Source organism: Xiphias gladius, chromosome 22, assembly GCF_016859285.1.
Source record: "Xiphias gladius isolate SHS-SW01 ecotype Sanya breed wild chromosome 22, ASM1685928v1, whole genome shotgun sequence".
NCBI lineage: Eukaryota > Metazoa > Chordata > Actinopteri > Istiophoriformes > Xiphiidae > Xiphias > Xiphias gladius.
The window spans coordinates 20,074,813-20,099,874 of NC_053421.1; the positions used below are offsets into that span (position 1 = coordinate 20,074,813).

The following is a 25,062-nucleotide window of genomic DNA, read 5'->3' on the forward strand; positions in this document are numbered from 1 at the left end:
GGCTAGTGTTTAACTGAATAGCTTTTCTACTTTGCACCGTATTGATGAAAATACAAGTCGATATGCAGTACAGTATAATCATGCATTTACATAGGTGAGTTGAATATAAACTACTGTATATGCTTGCATGTGCCATGGTTTTTGCAATTATGTATTTAAATTATTAATGGAATTTATAGGCTGTGAGAGCATGCTGTGAAAACTAGGTTTTATCTTTTAATAGAAGCCAATGAAATGGGAAATTATGCAGATACATGGGGCTAAAATAGCCATCAGATTTAGGAATGTCCTTGCAACAAATGAAAAAAATGAGAAACGAGCACATGCATGAGCTGCTCTCACCCTGGGCATCCCTTTGATTCTCACCTCTTTTTTATATCATAAACACTAAAAATACCCCAGTGACCATCAGGAAGAAATGTGCATATTCAGCTCTCACAGCAGTAAACTCGCTGACATCACAGTGTCCCGTGCAGGTGGAGGACACTAGGACACTAGGACACTATAACCTTTAGCTATTTCAACCATTTTTCAAATTTCTTCAGCTATTTTAACTATTTTCCATTGATTTTAATGTTATGCCTCCATTACTTTTAGCTAGACCTAGCTATTTCAATTGTTTATCCATTAGCATAGTTTTTGCAATTTCATTATTTAGTGTTTATCCATTATTTTAGCTTTAAAAAAAAAAAAATGAAAAAACAAAAACTATTTCAACCACCTATCAATTACTTTTAGCTATGTCAACATTTATCCATTATTTTAGCCATCTATTTCAACATTTATCCACAACTTTAAAGCCATTTAAACCATTTACCCATTAATTTGAGCTAATTCAACCATTTGACCACCAAGTTTACTTTAGGCTAAGTAGTTCATCCATATATCAATTACTTATAGCTGTTTCAACCTCTGCTTGCTTGCTCAGCTAGTTTTCACACATTCTTAATTGCACCATGTGATTTTTTTTTTAGATGTTAAATTTGACGTAATATACTCTACATGGATGTATTTTTTAATCAAAATGTAATTTCCATTTTTTCAAAGTAGTTGGCCTAATCTTACTTCAAATTCTTTCCCTGTACCCCCTGGTATACAGATACCAGTGAACCAGTGAATCCTGGTTGGAATACACTGGTGTAAACTGTTGTCCTAAATAGACTAACTCAATCTGCAACATAGGCTTCTAGTACAGAGCCTACAGTAATACTGTAATGATCTGTCAGAAGGATACACTACAAATGTTAAAAACTAGGCTACATTATCCTGAGGTGCATTACAGTGTATCACTGGAAATAAAAAAAATGTAGACCTACAATAAATGTCTATACAATCACTGTAAACCCACTAACCACAGAGTCCCCAGAGAAGTATTAAAGTTTATGTTTGCTGACACAGATTAGCACTGTGGTTGAAGAAAAGACATGTAATTTAACTGTGGAACCATTTTCTTTACAATTGCAGTGTTACTGTATTATCTTTACAGTGACGTGTGACGTGTGTACGTCTTCAAGTGCTGTGCGAGCATTCTTGATGGATTAATTGCTGTACTTATATACTACACTAAGACATTTTGCCCTAAGCATTTCCTGTTTCAGTTAGATGTGACAGGAAGGCAACTGTGAATTCATTCAGTCCCTAAACAAAGAGCTAAAGTAATAGCCTACTGCAGTATGTGTTTATGAAGGGTGCAAATGAAACATCACAGCAAAACTATCATGCAGGCAATAAAGGTCAAAAAATTTAACAGTGAAAATCACACAGGTAAGTAATACAACAGGCGGAGGAAAATATAAGTCATATTAAGGGTCAAAGCACTGCATGTGCGGTGCCTCACAATACATCCCTGCAAGAAAAATAATGCTGTTTTTTTTATATAGTGAGACAGCCATGTTTTATTAAGTTACATATATATATATATATGTACTACTGCAAATGTACATGCTGAATCTTGGATAACACTTCTGCTCTGGGTTTGTTATAGATGATAGTCAAAATTATGCATTCTTAATTTATATTAAATTATTATGTAATTCAAACTGAGACATGATGAAATTGTAGATGCACTTTATTGGGCTTAAATGCTGTGCATTTTAGACTGATTCCGGCTGTCTAAATTCAAAGCATCAACATTTGGTCTTTCTATTGTTTGTACCATTAAAAATTCATGTTATCTATTACAGTAATTCATTCTATTTGCTGTGCTCTACAAGAGACATTAGAGTAAATTATATGCATTATTGTAGTTTAATATTTTCCGTCTTAATGGAGAAACATTTCACTTCTCTTCTGATAATCCGCCTTGAAAAATAAAGTCTGAGTCAGGGGGCGTGCAAAAACATGATGTAGTTCTTTGTTTTTGACTAAGTGAGCACACTTATGCAAACTTATTTGGCTACAGCTGACTTCCCAATGCTATTATCATATCGTAGTTATTAATGTATGATTAACCTATATAAGTAATGGTATACATTTATCATTTTTTATGCCTTGTGATTACATATTTATTGCTTGCACATGCTTCCTCTCCACCCTCTGTCCTCTTATTTTTTTCTCCTTTCTTTTTTCATCATTACTGCCTCATTCTGTCTGTCTCTCTCTTCCCCCCTGCGACATAGCCTCTGTCTCTCTCTTTGCTGAGGTGGCTATACCTGCTGTGACTTTGACAAAGTAGTCTTCACGCATGTAGTGGTGTATTTTTCTCTGTGTGTGTGTGTGTGTGTGTGTGTGTGTGTGTGTGTGTGTGTGTGTGTGTGTGTGTGTGGATGCAAGGGTACACAAGAGTGTTTGTATTCATGCATGCACTGCTTGCACTAGCTTCATTTTTAGTTTGCAAATCTGTCTCACTTACGTGTTGGTATCAAGTGCACATTGAACACATGCAGGGTGAATCTGTGTGTGTATGTGTGTGCGCGTGAGCATACTGCAGTGTTCCACCTACATCTACTGCTTATGTCATACTATACTCCTCTGTTTTGTCCTCCATTACCCCTCACTTTTTTCATCCCTTGGTCTCTTTTTCACCTTGTTACTCCCTGTGTGCTCTTCGTGTCCCGTGCCCTCCACCCCTCCATCCTCCCTCCCTCTTCAATCCCCCACCTCCCTCTGCTTGTCTCCTCCCCCTCTGTCCCCTCCTTCATGTTTCCTCCTTCCTCTCTCTCTCTCATTGATAGTGAGGCATATGTGACTAGAATACTGAGGAGCTAATCATTATTCCACGAGCAGAGCGCAGTGCTTGTGCAGAATGTCAATTCTCCCTCCTCCCTCTGCTTTCCTCTCCCTCTCCCTCCCCTTTTTTGCAGGCTTTCCAAGCAATAGTTAACATGGAAGCCACATTTGTCTTCTACTAAGAGAAAAGTAAGGAAACACTCATACAAATACACATGCGCAACTGCAAACGCTCAGCTCTTAACACCTGCAGCAAAGTGTGTGTGTGTGTGTGATAGTTGAGTAAGGTTTACATTTGTACGGTGGATGGTATTTGGAGTGTGTGTGATACATAGTTGTTATGTAAAAGCGCTCCATATCAATTTGTCAAAAGCAAAGTGGTGTGGGATGCAGATGAGAGAGAAACAGCTGTTGAATGCATATTTAGAAAGAGGAGGGAGACTGAATCTGAGAGTGACAGCCGACTTTCAGTGGACACACTGAGGCATAAATCATCAGTAATATTAAATCAAATTGCCTTAATGCATTTCTGCATGTTGGATTATCAGTGTATATCTAGTATAACATAAGAAGAACTCAGGTATAATATGCAGACAGTCACTCTTCCAGAGCAGATTCAGTGTCACCCAGTAGTGCTGAAAACCAAGAAAGGGGTAAATTAGACGAGAGGCAAATTAGACAACACACACATACACACACACACACACACACACACACACACACACACAAACTAGGACTGCGGGCATGTGTCAGTGTGTGTGATTGAATGGGAGAGACAGCACACGGAGACTCCTCCTGACTTCCTCAAAACTGCAGCTGTGGGTCACAGCCAGGGGTAACGCTGTGTATGCAGCCCTCTCAACCCTCCAAGTTACACGTACACACACAATTACACACACACACACACACACTCCTCACGTGCACAGAGCCTAAATAAAGAATTTTAGATTTGCAAGTTGGTCAGATGCAGACACAGTCATATCCAAATATCCACACACATAGAACAACAAATGCCGTGGCCTAAGGGAACCTCTGGCATGGCTGCAGTCTAATAGGCTCAAGCATGAGTGAGTAATAGGTGTTCCAGCACTGTCCACCCACTGGAAAAAGACATCTTGAGAAGCACATAATTTTATGAGATGCAATGTGAATAGGTGAAAACATGATTAAGCATTGGGTGGGGGGCTGTTTGAGATCAAAGCAGAGGAGACAGCTCTGCATTGTCACACACTATATTTTCTTCCCTGTTTGATTAAGGGACAACTTAGTGGACGAACCAGAGTTGATGTATCCAAAGGCTCAGATCAGAGGGTATTAGTCAGTATGGGAGACACAAATAGGCCCTAAATTCACATTACACCACTGCGTATATAAGATTTTTGGTTGGACTGGAGCACTGTGGATGAATTAGTAATAGACTCATGGCAGATTTAGTTGTAATTTTGTTAAATTAAAATCTAACAACAATCTTGTAACCAAACACCGGTTTTAAAATGTATTAAAGCATAATTTACAAATATCACTGCAAGGCACCACAGTGTTGTCACTAGCGATTAAAGAACCACCTCATGCACAGAGTGACAGAATCAATGATTCAACACACAGTGGTGAGTTTAATAGCCCTAGAGGACACAAAATGCTAAGGGAGCATTAGGGCTGCAAGGTTAAGAAAAAGTTCTACAGTGAAAAGGCTACTTGGACCGACCAGAGTACCAGAGAGGAGCAAAGGCATCATAAGACCAAATTCCCAGTCTCGTTAGGGATGATGAGACAGCGTAGCGTGATAGAGGCGGGATATGGGAGTTAGGCAGTGACATCATATAGTGTGAGCTGCCTCCTCTGGAGACTGCTGTCTGTTCGCAGTGGGCTCATGGTGTTGTGGAGTTGTGACTTATATGAGTGAACATTATAAATAGTGAGGAGGGTGTCAGCTCCATTCAAGGGAGTCCCACATGAAGTGTCAGGGTGCTCTGGTGAGAGGGGAGATGATTTTCAGCAATCAATGTACAGTATGTTTGCAAGTGTTCGCCCGGTGGTGGAAGAAGTGTTTAAATCATTTACTTCAGTCCAGTATTTAAATTTTACTTAAATAAAAGTACTGGCAGCAAAATGTACTTAAAGTAGTAAAAACAGTATGCAGAATGGCCCTTTGCAGAGTATTGTAGTGCACTTATACCATATATACATTAATGTGTAAACATTAGAATTTTAATTTTGTGTTCGGTCAAAGTAGAGGTATTTTTAACTACATATTTTTGTATAGTAAATCTATAAAAAATGCATAATGTCTTTTAGGATGATCACATTTTCAAGCGCTCTGCTGATTAGAGTGATGACCATACACTTCAATGTCCCTGCCACATGTCTGGCCAAGGGCCTTTGTTGCATCTCTCACCTCATTTCCTGTCATCTCTGGATGTCGGCCATCCAGTAAAGGCATAAATGAAAACAAGTCTTAATCTACAAAGTAACCAGTAACTATAGCTGTCAAATAAAAGTATGTAATTTCCCTCTGAAATGCAGTGGATATTGAAGAATTACGTAGCATAAAAGTACACACATCAGAATATCACAGAACAGTACAATTCTTGACTAAATGTACTTAGTAACATTGCACCACTGTGTACGCTTGCGTGCATGTTTGATCTAAGCTCATGCTCTAATTGGAATTATGCCTGTGTGTGTGTGTGTGTGTGTGTGTGTGTGTTTACTTCTCCTTTCCCCACTTGTGTTTGTGCATATCAGTGACATTATGTCAATATGTGCCACAGAATGTGAGCCCAAATGTGTGTTTACCTCTGATTCTGCTCCGTGTGTGGTTAGATATGTATATGTTTATGTGTGTGACAGTGCGTGATATATGTCATGGGGTATGAGGCGTGGTGGTGTGATTGTGTTTGTCACCCTGAGCATGTAGCCATGTCAAACTCTGTCAGGGTAGTTTACCCTGGCTGGGAATGTAACACATCCCTATGATTACTTCCTCTCCCTCTCTCTCTGTTTGTGTGTGTGTCTGTTTCACATAGTGTGTGTTTTCTTTATGGCCACTTTTTAGCCCTACTCCTTATTTCAAATGCCTATCGCAGAGACTGACGGGGGTGGGGGTGGGGGTGGTGGGGGTGGGGGTGGTGGTGGTGGTGGTGGTGGGGGGGGTCTCATCTTTGAGAAAAATACCTAGGAGGGAGACAGAGAGAGAGAGAGAGTAAAGGAGTGGGTGTTAGGGAGGAAGAAGGAGGGAGGGGGGAGAGTGGGAGTGTACAGGGAAAGAGAGATGGAGAGAGAGGGAGAGCTTTATAGATTGTAGAGAGCCAAGGAGATATGGGTATACTATTGAGCACGGGGAGAGACAGAGCAGTGAGACACCGAGGGGAGGGTGACTAAGTGAATGTTGTTTGCCGTCGCGTGTCGCTGAATCACAGTGAAGTCCACAGGCAGGCGGATGGATTGGACCTGAATCAACAAATGGATACAGAAAAACTGGATGTACACTGCATATGAAGAGAAAAAAAGGGAGGATGAAGAGTCTGCCTTCATATCCTTTTATCTCTGCATCAGATACTGCTGTGAGGAGCCCACGGGGAGGGAAAGGAAAATAGCGGACAACTCATTTCTCTCTAACACCCTTGGAAACTGAGGAGCTGTGAGCCAGAATAGACTGTGGGACTCACTAGGATTGAATATATGCTTAGTAAGTATTTGTATAGGCTGCAAATGCCCGTGTATGAGCATGTGTATGTGTGTGTGGATTGATGCCTCCAGCTTGTGCACTGCCTCTGATGCTTTTTTCATGAAGAAAGAGAAATGAGAGAAAATAATAGAGGGAGAAGGAAATGCAAATGCACTTGTGCTGCAATGTCTCTTCTATTGTGATATGCTGTTTGCATCATGGGACAGCTTTTTTCTTCTGATTTAAACAACTACCCCAGACTTGACTCTGTGTGGTTGTGCCTTTTCCTCCACAGTGCCGGTGTGTTTGTGTATGTGAGTGTGTGTGTGTGTGAGAGCTGATAATAGCAGCCCGATTGGTATTCAGTGGAGGGAGCTCCAGGATCTCGCTGCGCCTTTCCCCAGGATGGGATCACAGAGCAGGGATTGTACTCGCCTGTGGAGAGCCCACTGAAATGGGTGAGTGTCCGTCCTTCCCTTCCTCCTTTTTTCCTCCATTCTCTTTCACCTCTCCTTTTCTTGTTTGTTATATTATCTCTCTATGTGCCCCCTCTTCTTCAGTCTGCAGTTGTGTTCAGATCATTTTCACCTCTGATGGGTTCTCCTTTCATTTCCTTACGTTTCTCACCCACTCACCTTGTCCAACCCACCTCCCTACCACTCCCCCACCTGTTTCTCTCCATCCGTACTTCCGTCCTCTTTTCTTCCAACCCCCCCCCCCAACCAGACATAAACAGGCCCGTCCAGTTTGATGGATTTGGATGAAATCTGAATGGCTCACTTCAATTTGTTGCTTCTCTTCCCACTCTCATTATCTCCCCTCACTCCCTCTCTCTATCTCTCTTCCCCACTTTGGCTGTGTCACCCCTCCCCCTCCTTGCCTCCGTCCCTCTCTCGGTCTCTTCAAGCTCCTCTCTACATTCTATTTGGATTCAGACACACCGAAGACGTTTGAGTCTCTTGCTTGACACAGTCTATGAATGGAGATGCTCTGGATGTGTTTGTATGTGAAAGGTTTGCTATTTCGGTGTCTCTGTCAATCATTTTTCCTAGTGTTTCATGTGTGCATGTCTGTGACACTGCAGAGAGGGCAGAGGTGTGTGTTCAGGCTCAGTGTGTGGGATTGGTGGAACATAAGGTTATGCAGTAGATCAATGTGTTTAATTGCTTCAGGCATGACAGCTGTGACATATGTACATGCACACACACACACACACACACACACACACACACACACACACACACACACTGCCACTCGTACACGCACCTCTGTCTTTGCACTCTTTGCTCACATACCTTCTGCACACCAATTCACACTCACCTACATCTTTTCACACCTGTGACACAATAGCATGCTAATGGTGCCAACAAAGGCTGCGCGCGGGCACACACACACACACACACGCACGCACGCACACACACACACACACACACACACACACAGACGCACACACACACAAACACACACACACACACACTAGCACACTGAGCGCTAACCAAACTAGTGAGCCAGCACACATGCCCTCATCCTAAATGGTCCTAGGAGGATATAGGTGTCACAGGAGGGTCATATCTATCCACACAGCCATATTGATTGGAGCTGATACACTGAATGGCCTCTAACGTTTCATTTTAAATGGACCACCATCTCACTGGACTCCGGTAAAAGGAACAAGTTACCAAACATATTTAGTGATTTTGTTCTGTTCTGTTAAAAGAGATGATGTCTTTTCTGTATTACTCTGAATTAAGAAGGTATTCATCACTCAGTTATGAACTTTTCGATTAGAATTCAGAAATTACTTCTATATGCAACAAGTGCAAACTGTTGCATAGTAACAGTGGTGAAACTACTTGTTGGGTAGGTAAGATTTGACATCTTACTGCTATTTTTAGATTTAGGCAATCTATTTGAGAAAAGGCAGTATGATTTATTACAAAATGAAAAAAAAGGAACTCAACAGTCATCTGTCTAAGCCTAGGCCAACAAATAAGGTTGCTATCTGTCATCTGGATGCATACCTGCCGGCATGGAATATCATTAGTTTGAAGAGATGTAAGAATATGTCTTAGCACAATATAGAGGGATACATAAATGTGACAATATGCATTGTGGTGCTGAAAATTTGATCAAAGTATAAATTAAATCTGATCAGTTATGACTCCCAAAAAGTACAAATTTTTGTTTACATACATTAATCCAAGAGAGCACAAATAAATACCAATGCTGTGATCTGTCAGAGGTCTCAAATGATGTCTGAAATGCTTAAAATTTTGAAATTTCTTTCTAAAATCGGTTTGTGAGAAGACGTGCAAATTGGAGTTTTTGGCAAACTGAGAATTTTACAAATTCAGTCATTTTCTCTCTCTTTTTTTATGAGGACGTTCTCATCTACAGATTTTTAGTCTGCCATTCATTTTGATTTAGATTAACTGCTTAGTCTTTCATTTCAGAGATAGAATTGGTTGCATTTGCACTCAAACCCCAAAAGAAAAAGAAGACTGAACAATAAAATTCAAAAACACATTTGCAAGTATGTTAGGAGAAATAAATAATTAAGAAATTCTGAGCAGTAAATTTATGATTCCAACTTAATTTAAACTGTAACTGTAATCCTGAAATGTGTAATTTGTATTTTAACAAACCATTTGAGAGACAAAGTAAATCCTGTCTATTCAAAAAAATCAGAATCAATGAAATCAAACTGACAGCATTTGTACTAACTACTGTAAATAGTTAGGCTGTTAGCCTTTCATTTATGCACAAATTTGTCCACCTGCAGTGTCAAAAATGCCTCCCCCCATTACTTCTTGTGGTTTGGTGTCCTAATTATCCATTCAGCATGGCTCATTAGTTTACTCCTTTTTACGTCAGCAAAAAAAAATATAACTGAGGCCAATAGGCCGTCCAATGGTTAGAACAGATCATTACAGACTGAATATTTAATTTTCACCCACATTCAAACACAAGTTTGAATTTGGAATAAAAGTGACAGCCCTAGTCTACATCAGTGAAGTATGTCTACTTGTACCTGACCAATGAAATGAGCCTGGGCTGCAGTCCTCCACCTGCCTCAGGCACACTCACCAGTCGGAGGTCGCTGTCTGCCCTTCAGTGTGCTCCCTCACATGCATCTCGTCTTGGATACTGTAGAACAGCGAACTTGGAATTGAAGAAAAAAGACAGCAGAAATGAGGAGAGCAGGAGAGGTGCAAATGTGAAATTGGATGGAGGGAAGAGAAAAGAGATGTGACGGGGGAGAGTGTTTGAAGATGTGGTTGTTGGGAGAGAGTGAAAGGATCAAATCATAGAGTGTGTGGAGAAGAGGGAGGCGCAAACAAGCAGCAAAGTCGGAGGAAGAGTGACAAGGATGGAATAGACAGCAGGACGACAGGCAGGGTGACAAGGTGAAGAATGACGTACGCGATAAGGCAGAGTGACACAAATGTCACCATGCTAACCTTTCATGCACTCTCCCTCTCTTTCTTCTCTACTTTTCTTCTATCCTTCCTCTCCCTCTAGATCTGAAGCCTTGCAGAGATGGACACCAAATGGGCAGCATGGAAGCCAACATAAACCCTCCAGAAGCTAGCTTTCCACACCTAACTGCCTCCACAAACTCCAGGCATCAGCTTGAACCATCCCAGCGAGGGCTGTGCCTGCAGAGTTGAGGTTGGACAGACCAGTCTGCGACACCAGAAGCTGTCTACGGGAATATAGCTGGAAGTAAAGAAAAGCAGAGGGTGACCAACCTTAGAGGAGTCGAATCGACTTACAACAAGCCAATCCACCTGTTGAGCATGCAACTGAGCTTGTTGGACTTCATGAAAAATAAAATAGGCTGTAGTGATGCTTGAGCAATGGTATGGAGGTTCTTTGGACATGTCCGGATTTATCGACCGGATATCCTATCGAGATTACGACACATTTGACCACACCTCAGAGCTGGGCCACTTTTCCAGATTGGCTTGCGGGCAAAAGCAAATAATTGAAAATCCCCCCCCGAGAGGCTCTCTGTTCTGATTTGTTGTTGGAGAAGAGGGCTTGTGTTTTTTAAAACGAACAATTTAAAAAAAAGCCTCTCTTTATCCCACAATCCCCCTCCCCCCCTTTCTTTTTCACCATCTTTCTCGCACATTGCGGAGAAACACATTATGAAGCAGCACCATTCTTCCTCATCCTCCCTCTGTGACGGAGAGTGAAGAGGGACAGACTGTCCAGAATAGATAACGAGCAAGGAGACTGGCACTGAGGAGAAGAAAAGGAGAAAGAAGGAGCAGAAAATAGAGGGAAACAGGTAGATAGAGAAAGAAGAAGAGAAGACACGAAAGAAAAATAGAGATTTAACTAGGATTGTTCAAAATCCTCTCTGAGACTTAGAGTCTCTTTCTAATTCATCTGTGCCGTGTTGGAGGCTAGTTAGCGCAATGGGCAGGGGAGGGGTCAGGATTTACACCAGGGGGGGCACTTGAGCAGGAGAGTATGGTCATGTCCCCCCTGCACCTGCCTGGTCTGTATCTTAGTGTTTGGCAGGAAGACAGACTGAGAGATGGCCTGGTAAACAAACAGCTAAACTGAATGACAGACAAGCTCTGAGGCTGGTTAGACAGACAGACAGACAGACAGACAGGAAGACAGCCTATTCCAAGTGTCAGGCAGAAAGCCAGGCAGACATCCAGTGCCGGCACAGTAGACAGCGTGCGATTCATTGTCATTCAATGCAGTGTGTGAGGAAAAGACAGAGAGAAGGAAAGAAAGCAGAGACAGAAAGAAAGAAAGAAGAGGAGCATCCCTGTGTTTGTAGCTCCTGGAGAATCTCACTTCTTCTGCATCCACTTCAGTCACTAGTGTGGCAAGCCCATGCACTAAATAAACAGGCAGGCAGGGAGGGGGCTCTTACTAGAAAGGAAATAACGGTTGGAGAGAGAGGGAAGGGGGGGGCAGGCAGAGAAACAGAGGGAGAGAGCAGGTGTCGGAAAACCTCCCCTTCATCTGCTTGTCATTTACTCCTTTATGTTCTCTTGTCGTCTGGCAAGGTGATTGGTTTTCTGATGCCGGCGATCTTCTGCTCATAGGCCCCGCGCAATCCCAAGGAAAACAAGAGGTGGGCAGACAGAGGAAAGCCGAGAAAGACAGCATAAAAGAAAAGGTCGAGCCCTATTTTGATTGACTAATTTTTCACCCCTTCATTTTCTTATTTGTCAATACACGCTTTTGTAATTTTTTTGCTTTTTTTCTAGAAGTAAGAGATAGAAGGAAGAAAAACACCGGCCCAGGCAATCACTCATTCTCCTTGTACACAGAATTGAACCTCTCCTTTTATCAATTGTTGATTTTTCTTGCCTTGTTCTAAAGGGATTATTTTCTCCATCTGAGTATAAACACTGGAATACTTTAGATTCCCTCTATATGTCTGTATAGTGTGAACCCCTCTGACTCCCCCTACGGCGTTCCCTCCTTGGCTGAAGTGCTAAAACCCTGTGGTCTCAGATCTCAATGCCTGTGTTGACTCACTACTACAGCGATAATATGGCACAGTGCTTCTGATACCGTCTGATTCATTCTGTAAGTAGGACTCTCTCTTTCTATGTGTGTATACATGTATGTATGTGTTCACATCTACACTGCATGTCATTAGCGTGTATTCAGCTCATGAATGCAGAATAACGGACGTGGTCCGTCTCTCTGCAGTGTTGGTTTTATGGTGTCTTCACAGCGGATTTACTTTCCTGTGCTTACTCTGCTTCGGGCAATTTGAGCGTGTGTATGTGTGTGTGTGTGTGCGCGCGTGTGCGTGTGTCTGTGTGTGTGTGTGTGTGTTTGCCAAAGAGAGAGATTTTGATCTTACAGCCGAGCTTACAACAGCATCAGAGTGGTGTCAGAAAGAGGCAAAGGAGGTGCCTTTCTCTGTGTGCGTGTGTGTGTGTGCACGCCTACATATTGGTCCTGAGGTTAATTTGAACTAATTAGTGGTGAGTATTTTTGCCTCTCAGAGCAGTTTTTGGTTTTGTGTCAGTGTATTTGCATTCATTAGGGTGCGATGGAAAGGGGATGGGGGCTAAAACTGAAGAGGGTGAACCAGTTAATGAGAATGACTGTGATTCCCTGACTAGTTCTTTGTTGCCTCCATTTCACATCTAACGCCCTGAGCATTACGCCCTGGCTGCATATTATTTTAGCCTCCTTTTATCTCACTATGTGTTGCCTTGGTTGATACCCTATATGAAGCCCTAGCCTCGCCAATGTCCTGCATATTACTAAGCCCATCTATCTCCGTGGACACATCCACATCTTTATACACTCCCACAGTCACCAGGCCCTGCACCAGGAGACGCTCAATCAAGATAGTCCCTTCAAACAGACCAATGAACTGTGAATAACGCCATTACACAAACTCCCAGCTCAGAGCCGTACAGAGACAGAAAAGGAAGGAAAAAAGTGAGCATGAGAGAGAGAGAGACGGAAAAACCTCCTAGAGATAGAAGAACAAGAGCAGAAGAGAGGAAACAGAGTGCAAGACGGAAAGCAACAGAGAGGAGGACACATAGAACAGGGAGGGTGAGAAACAGAGAGTCTAGAGGGGCCGTGGAGCAGGAAAAGACCTCTGCTCCATGGGAGCACTCTGATGGGCTTAGCGAGGCCCCGCTTTGTTCACACTGTTGGTCAGCCACTCAGAATTAAGATTACTAAATAATACGATTACTGCAGCTGCACATTGATAACACGCTGCTGCCAATCCCCTTTGTCACTGTCAGAAAACCCAGAGAGGAGAGGAGTGGCATATGATGGCATCAAAGGCATGACAGCACTGACTACATTACACTGTCACAAGGGCCTGTGCTCCACAACATGGCTTCTCTGCTTGTCGCTGACTAAAAGTGGAAAGACTTAGTGTGACTCCTCTTGTGACAAGTGGCCATAAACAAGAGGATACTGGGGGCAAAAATAATGCTAGCCCAGGTGTTTTCTCCTCAAATGGATGAATGGTATCATTATGATCAATAATGTGCCATTTATATTGACTTGTCTTATCCTTTTTTCATGTCGTTAATGTTGCACTGTCAGCTCCAAAAGGGAATAAAAAACAAGTAAACAGGGAAACCTCTCAGTATGTTTCCTGATTGCACAGGTGTGAACATAAACCAAGGGTCTCCTGGGGAGACGTCTGCCCCTTATCTCGATGTTTTACTCCAAATCCTCCGGGTGGGCTATTTGTTTCATGTTTCCGTGCTTGACAGCTTTGACACAGATTCCTGCCAAGTTGACCTTGCAGTTTAAAGTGTAATAAAAGCTGAATTCCCAGGCTATGTTGCACATCAATACGTGTTCTTCTGGTAGCTGATAAATGGTCTCCCACCCGTCGAGAGAGAGGGGAAAAACAAGCAGGCAGCAGAAACTGCTGTCCAGTCCTGCTCAGCGAAAGTAAAGTACGATCAACTGGAGTAATATCAGGGTTGGGCTTGGCTCAACCCCCCTCCTATGAGATATGAAGTGTCTCTACTCTTCTCGCAGCAGGGGCAGCCATTTGCCTGCTGAGCTAAAGATTAGCTTAGAGAAGGAAACAGAAAAGATGCATTTAGCATGTGCTAGTGTAGTGAAAGAGTCACAAATAACAAACCAAAGCTCAGGGCACAAAACTAAAATCACCGAATTATGACACACAGCACAAACAGGCAGCTTAAAACAGCCCTAAACCACTTCAAGTTGGCAACCATTCATTTCAGTTTTGGTCATCTAGTGGTGGTTTCATGTACATGTCATGGAGTATATTTGCTTCAGTGACATCAAATGAACTTTGACCCAAGGCCCTCCCAGCTGAGCCCCATGGTCACAAAATAACTGTATGAGTCACTCCGTAGAACCAGTACAGCTCCAGTCAAAAAGCATCCATGTTGAAACACATGCACTCTGCTCTGGGAGTCCAGACGTGCAGAAAAAAAAGGCAATATAGAGATGATGTGCCAAATTATCAGTTACATGTTCATGTCATTCAGTCTCCCCTTTTTAAGTGCTTTTTACAGCAGCAGATGTGAAAGCAGCTGTGTTGGTACAGTATGCTCCAATCATTTCACTTGACTTGGTCTAAATTGTGGCAGAAATGCACATGGTTCATAAGACAATCTTTCACGTCGAATTTATGAGCTTCCCATTGCCCCTGTTTGTACCAGTTAGGCCCTTCCAGTTCAGTGATCCCATCATCCTTCAGGGTTAGATTTTTATTTCCTGGTTCCACTTTTGATTTTTCCTGACAATATTGTTCCCTGATAATTTCCCCCTCATGTTATTGTTTAGACAAAAACACATTCTCACATTGTTTGCATCATTAATCATTTTACAGTTCTTTGGTAGGAACATCTGTTCTATCTTCAAAGGTTGTCAGCAGCTGTTCTTTAACTGTACTGTAACGTAGCTGGACATGTTTCATTTCATTTATGTTTCATTTATTTGTTTCATTTATAATTATAGCAGGACCAGATAGCTGCCAGACAGTTATCAATGCTGAATACACCGTTTTCTCGTCAAGTTGTTGCTGTGATTGGCCTCTGTGTTTCTGCCCCATGATGCCTCTTGCCTGACAGTTCACCCCTGAAGTGTCTCAGACAGCTCCTGTTCCAAAACGAGCCAGGCTAATTTGGGATATGAGATCTCTTCTAACACTGAGTAGCACTCCAGTTTCCTCTGCCTTCAATTCTCCGCCGCTTGACCACCAGCGCAAGGCACTGCAGTCCGCACTAAACCTTTGCTCCTCATTGCCTAATGGAGCAAATAAAATGGCCCTGTTTACTTAGTCGTTTGTCCACTCCTGCTTGCTTCAGGCTAGTTGGCCTTGGGGGAAAGATTGAGTGAGTCTATGAATGTGTGTGTGTGTTTTGTGTGTGTGTGTGTGTGTGTGAGGAGGGCGACAAAAAACGGACATTAGGACACACATGCCCTTTCCATAATGTGCTCCCGGCTGGGCTGTTTGGCTGGCCGTAAAGCGAATGCCGCTAATGGCCTCTCAGTTAATGGAGTCATTAAGATTGGATTGCAAGAAGATAAAAGCAATGTGTATAATGTGTGTGAACTGGGTGGAAGAGGGATCGTTTGTACATATACTGTTACTGTAACGGCTTTGTGTATTTCTAGTTATATAGTGCTTCAGTAGCTACACCGAGGACAAACACGAAAGGTGACAGTGACCCTCTTCTGCATTAGCATTAGTAGAAAAGGTCAGTATTCTATCAGTGTAATTGTAATGCGGTCTGAGGCTCAGGTGATCAGACCTGGCCTGTCCTATTCAGCCGGCTGGCAGAGGCTCAGAAAGTCACAGCTACAGTGTTTCTCTGCTAGATTGCTGCTGCCTTGTGTGAGTGTGTAAGTGACAAAGGCTGATAAGCCTGATCTGAGGTCACTTCAGGACTTTTCCCTGAGAGAATACGGCAAGGCTGGCAGAATGGCATTGTGGGTAGTGTTGCGTGTTGTTTTCATGGTGGCATGACTGCTAATTAAGCCTATGTCAATTTCTTGATTCTTACCAGAGGGTTTGCTTATGTCACTGTGCTCATCATGTTTTAAGCTTCAGCTGCGGTCGTTACAGCTTGCCTCATTCACTTGTGAACTCATTGAAATGTAGCCTTTAATGTACCACAAAGCTGCCTCCTGCAGGCAGAATTAACATTAAATCACGTGGTAAAATAACTAAAACAGAACAGAACACACTTCGTAATTAGGCTAGACCGAGTCAATAGTTTGACTGCTAAACTTTGTACATATTCACATTTGTTTTTCGCAACTTTGCAAAGTATAACTTTTTTTTAAACTAAAATGGAGGTGTATTTTACTACACTGTTTACAAATATTCCCCTCTAAAAAACACTCTGCTAGCCTCATGGGTAATAATCATGTGTATCAGAAGACCAGAAGATAAATTTCAGAGTGAAAGAACACACTTTTTAATCTAATCAGTCACTAAGCACTTGAAGCCCCTAGCTGGAGTCTCAGCAGGGGATGTCATGCTGAAATCACTAATCAATCCTGTCTGCAGACCCCTGAGGAGGTCTGAGTGGGTCATTCTGTAAAATAAGGAAAACTGGTTTAATGTCAATGTTATTTTATTTTGAGATAGGATATTGAGGATGTATTTTAGGAGTCACTGTTCTGACCAGAGATTTAATTATCGTTATTCATCACGGTATAAGCGGTTATAAACTATAGTGTATTGAAATTCTATGGGTATCTGTTTAGGGAGATTTTTCGTGAAGATTTTTGAAAACCCCACATTTAGCCGGTCTGACTACAGGATAAGGGCAAAGTCTTTTATTACAGTATTAGCTGAAGCACTCCGCAAGCAGTCTTGTACTCTTCATGCACTCTGTTTCAATTCTACATAACTGCTATTGTGTGAGAAATTGTTCAAAAGTTATTCAGGTAACAGCATAGTCAGCCTTGGTCTAGTGAGTCTATTTTACATTTTAATGGTTTACTGCTGCTCCTGCTGAGCGGCAGTTTGGCTCACAGTGTAGTAATGGCACTCATCATGATATCTACAGGTGTCGCCTCTCTCTGAATTTGATCTTTAATACATATTGGGCTCGGCTCTGCTCCACTCGTTTATATAGGACTCAATGGTGGACCTGGATCAGATTGTATTTGAACGTGGTTGCATCTCCGACACGATCACTTTCCCTAGAGAAGAACTGCTGAACATCTGACAGTCCACCTCACACAATTTTCCACCTATCTTAATGCATGCAGAAAGTTTCGTGGACCTTTTTTGTCAGAGTAGCATTAGGCTTGGAGGAGATGCAGGCGGGGAATGCACTCCGTTTTGCTGGTTAAGACAAGCAGGGACTTCGGACAGCGTTCCCGTCCATTCACCTTGAGAATTTCTGTTCTCTAGCCAACAAAATGGATGAACTGCTGCTCATAAACAGGACAAACTCAGACTTTTTATGCTCGGATTCCTTGTGCTTCACACTGTACTGTGTGGAGGTACATTGAGAGCCACTGGTAACCGGAGTCAAATTCCTTGTATGCACGAACATACTTGGCCAATAAAGCTGATTCTGATTCTGATATAGGTGTAGTTGAGAACCACCAGTGTAGTACATGCAAGCAGATGTTATTTATTTTGTAATCCATTGCCAAACCCAAATGGATTTACAGGAAATATACAATTGCAGTAGTGAAACAAGATTTTTCAGGAAAACATATACATTAAATTGCAAACAAAGAACTTTGTCTCCTCTCCCAATATCTACAAATATAACTTGTCACAACAAAAGTTTCCTTCTTTGAAACACAAGTTTCCAAAAATTGTCGACGTTAAATCATCAAGTAATGAACCAAAACATAAAATGTACTTTTTCTTCAATATAACTTGAATCATATATAAAAAATATCTTTTCCTCTAGTAGGACACCATTAAACCTGCCTGCTTCTATAGCTAATAGTAGTGTACCTGAACATAACTTTGCTCATAGAGATCTCTGACTTTTGGTTAAAGTACTCTTCACATTAGGTTCTACACTCTAGTCAATTTATGAGAGTCAATTTAGGTTTGTTCCAATTGTCCATAGACCATCTTTCCTTTTATATCAAGGTAAAATTTGCATCAAGAGTTATGAATATTACACTGTATTCTGTAAAATAAAAAATTAATTATTCATACAAAATAAAGATTTCACATCAGTAATTCTGAGATGTCTATGACATGAGTCTTTTCCCAAAATCGCATAATCTCATACTATACTTATGTATGGCATTTCCATCCTAACTGTGATATTTACAATTTGAAACAAACAAACAAACAAACAAACAAAAAACAAACAAACAATCAAACCAACAAAGACCCAGCACTTTCTCTCAGTGTCATTGTAGAACATTAAAATCACCCAATTGAGAGTTTCTTCAGCTCAAACATCAATATAGAAATTGGTTGCGATCATATCATACCAATACTGTGACATTTTCAACTTGGCCATGTCACCCAGTAGATACATCAACCCGTCTTAAAGAATCTTTAACAGGGAAATCCACTTATCAATATGGCTGTCACCTTTTGGCAGATTAATCTCTCTCTAGTGCTCACCTTTTTGAGCCAACCACGTTTGGTAGCATTCATTAACAATTGTAAACAGGCAAAACTGTGGCCCACTGATATAGTATACAGTCCTGGTTGAAATAATTGGAACCTCTGAATTTAAAGTACAGAATTTAGAATACCTTAGGAAATAAATTCAAATTAACCAATTTTGTATAATCAGAACATTTAATAAAATGTCCAAAGTTACTGAACAACAACAAAAAATCTTTCATATACTGAAATAAAAAAATACTTGACATAAAACGTACACTCGACACAATTATTGACCTGTATTAACCAATAAATGATGGTTTTACTGCATAAAAAGGGGCTGATTGTTTCTTTTCCACAATGATGAAGACAAGAGAGCTGTCTGAGAGCATCAGAAATGCTATTATCAAAAAACTTAACAATTTCAAAGGCTACAAGGCAATCGCCAAAGATCTTGAAATCCCAGTTTCAGCAGTTCGTAGTGTTATCAAGGAGTTTCAGAAGCTTCCATGACGTGGCGCTAAGAAGAAACTCAATGAGAGAAGTCTGTGATTTTTGATGCTGATTGTGGTAAAAAACACAAGACATCTCAAGAGCTTCTGACTGACCTGGAGCAATCTGGAGTGGTGGTTTCAGCCTGTATCATAAGCCGAACACTAAACCAAGTAGGGTTTCAGGGACGAAGGCTAAGGAGGACACCACTACTGAAAGAAAGGCACAAAAAGGCAAGACTCATGTTCGCAAAAAACTTCCATAGACAAGCCATAGTCTTTCTGGGAAAATGTTCTATGGACAGATGAAACCAAAGTAGAGCTCTTTGGGAATCAGTTTGTTTATAGTTGACGAAACGAAGCCCATTAAGAAAAAATGGTGAAGGCTCTATCATGCTGTGGTGCTGCTTTGCTACCCTTGGTACTGGAGACGCTGAATGTATCAAAGGAATGATGAAATGAGAAGATTACCATTTTGGAGCGAAATGTGTGACCCAGTGTCAGAAAACTAGGTTTGAGTCGAAGGTCTTGGGTCTTTCAGCAGGACAATGACCCAAAGCAAACATCCAGCAGCAGAAAAGAATGGTTGAAAATGAAAAGATGGACTGTTGGAGAGAGCTGAAATCTGCTATTACAAGAAGGACTCCTGAAAATTTAAAAGAACTTCAACGCATAGCAATGGAAGTGATGTAGAAACTAGGTGCAAGAAGTTTCTAGATTGCTACAAGAAACGTTTAGAGGCTATCATTGTTGCCAAAGGTTCTGCAACCAAATATTAGTGAAGGCTGCCAATAATTGTGTCTGGGGTACATTTTGTGTTTGTATTATTTCATCATTATGCAAGTTTTGTTTTTTTATTTTCTTTTGTTCAGTAACCTTAGAAAATTTATTAAAATATTTTGATTATACAAAATTGGCAAATTTTTCGTTTATTTCTGAAATCATTCTAAATTCTTTACTTCAAATTCAGGGGTGCCAATAATTTCAACCAGGACTGTATAGCGCATTAAATTATAATGCCATGTTTGCTTCTCATTTGTAAAATTCAGTCTATGGCCACATTTCTTCACCGTTTCCATAGTTTACGCTGTGTCTCATTGTGTGTCCACAACACTGGTATTTTGGGATTGTGAGTAGAGAGCCTGTAATCAGCTCCACCAATCAGAAGTATTAACATGCGGGTCAATTCCAGCTACGCTGGCTCAGTCCAAATGGTGATGTTGCAGTTGATTATGGGCTACTGCCTGATTTTAAACTGCTTAATATTTAATTGACTCAGTGAAACATAATACTCCAAATGGCCCCATATCATGCCATTATAACTGAATTTAAAATATACAACAGATGTGATTAATTAACTAATTTGTGGGTTTATGGGCTTTAGATTTTCACAAATGTGTGGTGGATCTGGAAAATATGGCATAATTTTTCCGCTGAGTCAAAGCTTGGCTGCGATGACAACTCCAGGCGACCGCCCCCTGCTGCAACCACATACACAAATGTGTCATGAAATAGGAGAATATTATCTGCATCGTTTCCTTTTCGAGGCATAACTCTCAGATTAGCTTGGATGTAAAACGGTAGCCTGTGAATAATGTTAGTTCAGACACCCAGGGAAGGAAGTGTTGACTGTAATTAAGCTCATATGGAGGTGTGCGAATCACATAAAGTACAAATGCTTCGCTAAAGAAAAGTAACAATTTAAACGGTTTGACACCTTCCTGAGGGCAATAGTTTTCTACTTCACTTAAGCTAAACAATAGCAGCAGATCATCCAAGAGGCTCAGTTAAAATGAAAAACATTTTTTTGCCTCTGGTTCAGTGGTACTTGATGTAATTATGTAATTCTAATGTCATCGATACATTATGCCGATGTCGTGGTCATGGTTAGTGATGGTGTGGGAGGTTGCCAGGATCAGTGTATTTCACACAAGTGGATCTGTGGCCATGCTGGGAGGCACAGAGGACTTCAGACTGCTCATGAGACAGTCTTTGATCCACGCAGAGAGAGCACAAACTATTCTGATTCACACAGGCGATACAAGCCTATTAGCACCTGCAGTCAGCATTGATGCTGACTGCAGCTGAGCAGACTCACAAGTAGAAAATAATATAAGAAAGTCAGCTGGATAACTTGGGACACGACATCTTGTGTGTCTTTTTTAAAAGTTGCTAGATTCAAGCTCTTAAGCATTGGGTATTAGTAAGCAAATTCAGTATTAGGACTTGATTGTAAGTATATTGCTAATAGATGTATTCTATTTAAAGGCATTTTAACCTGCAGAAAACAAGCTCTAAATGCAACACTGACATATTATTGCCTCAAGTTATTATTCTGAATATGTGAACAACCAGTTACATATTTAAACACCCAGTTGATACAGAGCAAAATTATCATTCAGTCTTAGTCAGTTGGCTTGAAAAATAAAATACCTATGTTCACTCTCTTTTAACTCTGTTTTTTTCTCCACCATTTCCTGAGGGAAGTATCCAGCTCTTTAGCCACTAAAGCTCCACTCTGTTCACCGGCTAGTCACTAACTTTGCCTGTGTACTGTTTGGTGCTATGCCGGTAGTGTACAGTGGGGTTTTAATGCTTTTTAGCTGAAATCAGCTGTGTTCTGCGACTGGAAACAACACTGATGAAAGTGGTAAGAGTGAAGCCAAAACAATCAGCAGAAATAAGCCAACGCATTGTTTTAGGCTGAGGGGAACTGCAGTGGGGTGGTCATTTTTTGTGTGTGTTTTTACCTGCAAACAACAATAATCTGAATAATACATCAAAAAATAAGATTTTGGCCTTGTAATCTGGTTTTATTCTGGTGGAAATCCAAATACATACCAGGTAGCTAATTAGCAGTTATATGTTGCTTCCCCGGTGAAGATTCATTGTTTACCTGACAATGTCAGACCTTTTGCCCACTCTGACAAATGAGGACAAAAAAGCAAACAAACAAAAACATAGCCATCATTTGCACTGTCTGAAGATTTATGTAACCTCACTTCTTAATGTCACCATTTTGCCAATTTTGCCATCTAGTCTCAATCGGACATAATCAGTCGCTAGCAGTTGGCCTGTGGCACTTGCTGGTGATATCCTGTCTACGATAATAACAACAGGGCTTCATAAGGGGATAACCTGCCTTATTGCTCAATGGATTTACATACAGCAGGTAATCATTGTGACTGCAGGCTATGTATGACTGATGGTCTGTGTCAGTCCTGTACTAGCAGCCTTTGTTTTCATTTGGCAATCAGGCCTGTTGGGCCATGGTTCTGCAGAGATCAATGAACCGTTTGGACGATTGTAATGTGTTTGACTGTCTGTGTGTGTGTGTATATGCGCGTAATTCATCCAAATGTTTACCTGTGGGCCGTCATCTTTGCTGCCTCCATGTATCCATCTCACTCAGTGTTGCTGTGAAGCAGAGAATGCAAAGGGCTCCTTTCGAGGGAGAACACATCATTAAAATAGCAAACTGATTTACTCTCCCACAATGGATTTGATATTAAAACACTGTTGTACGATAATCTATTTTAAAAGAAAACCCGAATTCAGAAATACACTAATAAAGGGAAGGGTGTGTGTATAACCTTATCCTCCAAGGCTTCTCTAGTGAGGGGATGTTGGAGGCAGAGGGGAGGAGGTGTGGGGAAGAGGAGATAGGAAGCAATAGCTCAGCAGAAAGGTGTAAAATCCTCTTGTGGCTAACTAATCAGCCAGGCTTAGGGTGGCTGGTTTTCTCAGTGCCCTCGTGGAGGCAGGGGGAAACTCTTTCGGGCTCACCTTTCAAGCCGCCTGGGCCACAGCCACATGGGGAAACCCAAACACATCGATTAGCCGTTAGGAGGGGTGGGGTGAGATGGGGGGTGTTGGGGGGAGCAGAGAGGGAGAGGGGGAATAGCTCTTTCCCTATCCTTCCCTTCTGCCTCCACCTCCTCTGAACGCCTCCTCTACCTCAGGCCATTGCTTTCTCATGGGAACATAAGGGTATGGCAAGGAGAAGATTGAGGTTAGGAGAAAAGCAGTCAAGAATAAGGTGGAAGAAAAATGAGGAAGGTGTGTTGAGTGAGAACAATCGACAAAAAGAAAGACAGGAAACAAACAAACAGGCGAGCCCAGAACAGCCGTGTTTTGTTTTGCTCTGATCATAAGCCAAAATCGGGGAGTGTGCGTGTGCACAAGTCAGTTTGTGTGTGTCTGCGTGTGAGTGTGTGTGCATATGAGTGTGTATGAGGGTGGGTGCACGGGAGCTGCTGAGTTGCTGTGTTTATCTGTGTGAAAGCTTTACGGTAAATAAAGCTTGAGTCCTGGCAGGGAGATAGGTGCAGCAGGCTGGGCCAAAGGAGAGCTACTGTAACTCAGGAAAAGAAGGAGAGAGTGAGAGGAACAGAGCAACTGTTTTGAGAGTGCCAACCGGACAATCTTTTGAAGTGGCCCATATTGGCATATGATGAATAAACATGAGCAATGTTTGCTTTCGAGCAAAGCAAGGCTGAAGGTGTGAGGCTCATTAGAGACCAAAGAGGCCATGTTGATAAAAGGACTGTGGCCATGATCATTTACTGCACTGAAAAGCCCTGCAAGTTCAACTGGTAGTATTAATCATTTTAACCCTCATGTTCATCTAATCATGCATGCAGAGATGAGACAGAATGGAGGGGCTAATTAAAAAGAAAATGCCGCAAAGCTGAAGAGGATCGTGTAGACATGAAAACATCTGAGATCATCTACTGTACTGTATTATCTATTCATTGCTCAGTATTTCAAAATTACCTACCAATTATGTTGTCAGCTACCTAATGATACAATTTTGTCAGGAAATTTATTAAGAAAACTATTATAATAATCTCTAGAGTTTCACTGTATTGCCATTTTGTAGGGACAAGTTTCCCATTTTTCAGTTGCCGGAAACAAACTGATAATAACGTATATTACTGCTGATAGCAATAGTGCAAATTACAAACTCCCCCAGCACTTCCACTCCAAATCATAACTCAGCTATAGGCACTTGGAATATTAACCCAGTGCTCCCCCAAGGCTGAGAATAAAAAACCAGTAACTTATAAGCCAATGCAGCCCGGTGCAATGGCGCTGTGATTGGAAACCCTGCCTGGTGCTAGTGCTAATATACTCGCTGGAGTTTGATAGCCTCCAGTAGGGCAAGCTACTGGTTATGAATAACCCTCTGCATAACTGTCCCTTTCCCGACATCACTAAGGTTGAAATGAACACTTTTCACTGCGTTTCTATCAGTGTTTTAGGCTATGCACTTATAGTTTTTCTAGCTAACTGAATACATGCCAGAGCATAAGGTTCATTTGAAAGCATTAGAGGAATCAGTAACAGCCCTTACGTCTTTCTGAGGCGGATTGGGGTGGAGATTAAACAACACTGGTTAAAGGGAGACGGGAGGGGAAATGCGTTTTGGTCTTATAGGCGTCTGACAGTTCCTGCATAATAGTGAGCTAATCCTTTTTATACAGTGTGGGTCTGTCTGTCTTCCTTTCTTACACACATTGGCAACATCCAAACACACAAACATAGATGCAACACATGCACACAGGCAAAAAGCACACACACACACACACACACACACACACACACGCTTGTGCATGGCATACACACTCATGGGCGCAGATGCATACATTCATAAACACTTACCACATAAACAAAACAGT

At 41.5% G+C, this 25,062-nt stretch overlaps 1 protein-coding gene and 1 long non-coding RNA gene across 2 annotated transcripts in view; both read left to right on the plus strand.

Annotated features, from left to right (window-relative positions):
- The first annotated feature begins 6,537 nt into the window (after positions 1-6,537).
- Positions 6,538-10,575, plus strand: LOC120784745. Its single transcript, XR_005706490.1, has 3 exons — positions 6,538-6,856; positions 7,131-7,293; positions 10,358-10,575. It is a non-coding gene; the product is annotated as an uncharacterized LOC120784745 (long non-coding RNA).
- A 1,745-nt stretch (positions 10,576-12,320) lies between these two features.
- grik5 (glutamate receptor, ionotropic, kainate 5) overlaps positions 12,321-25,062 on the plus strand; it is a 72,849-nt gene continuing 60,107 nt past the window's right edge. The window contains exon 1 of the mRNA XM_040118331.1: positions 12,321-12,400. The gene's annotated coding sequence lies outside the window, so the exon portion shown is untranslated. The remainder of the gene's footprint in view (positions 12,401-25,062) is intronic.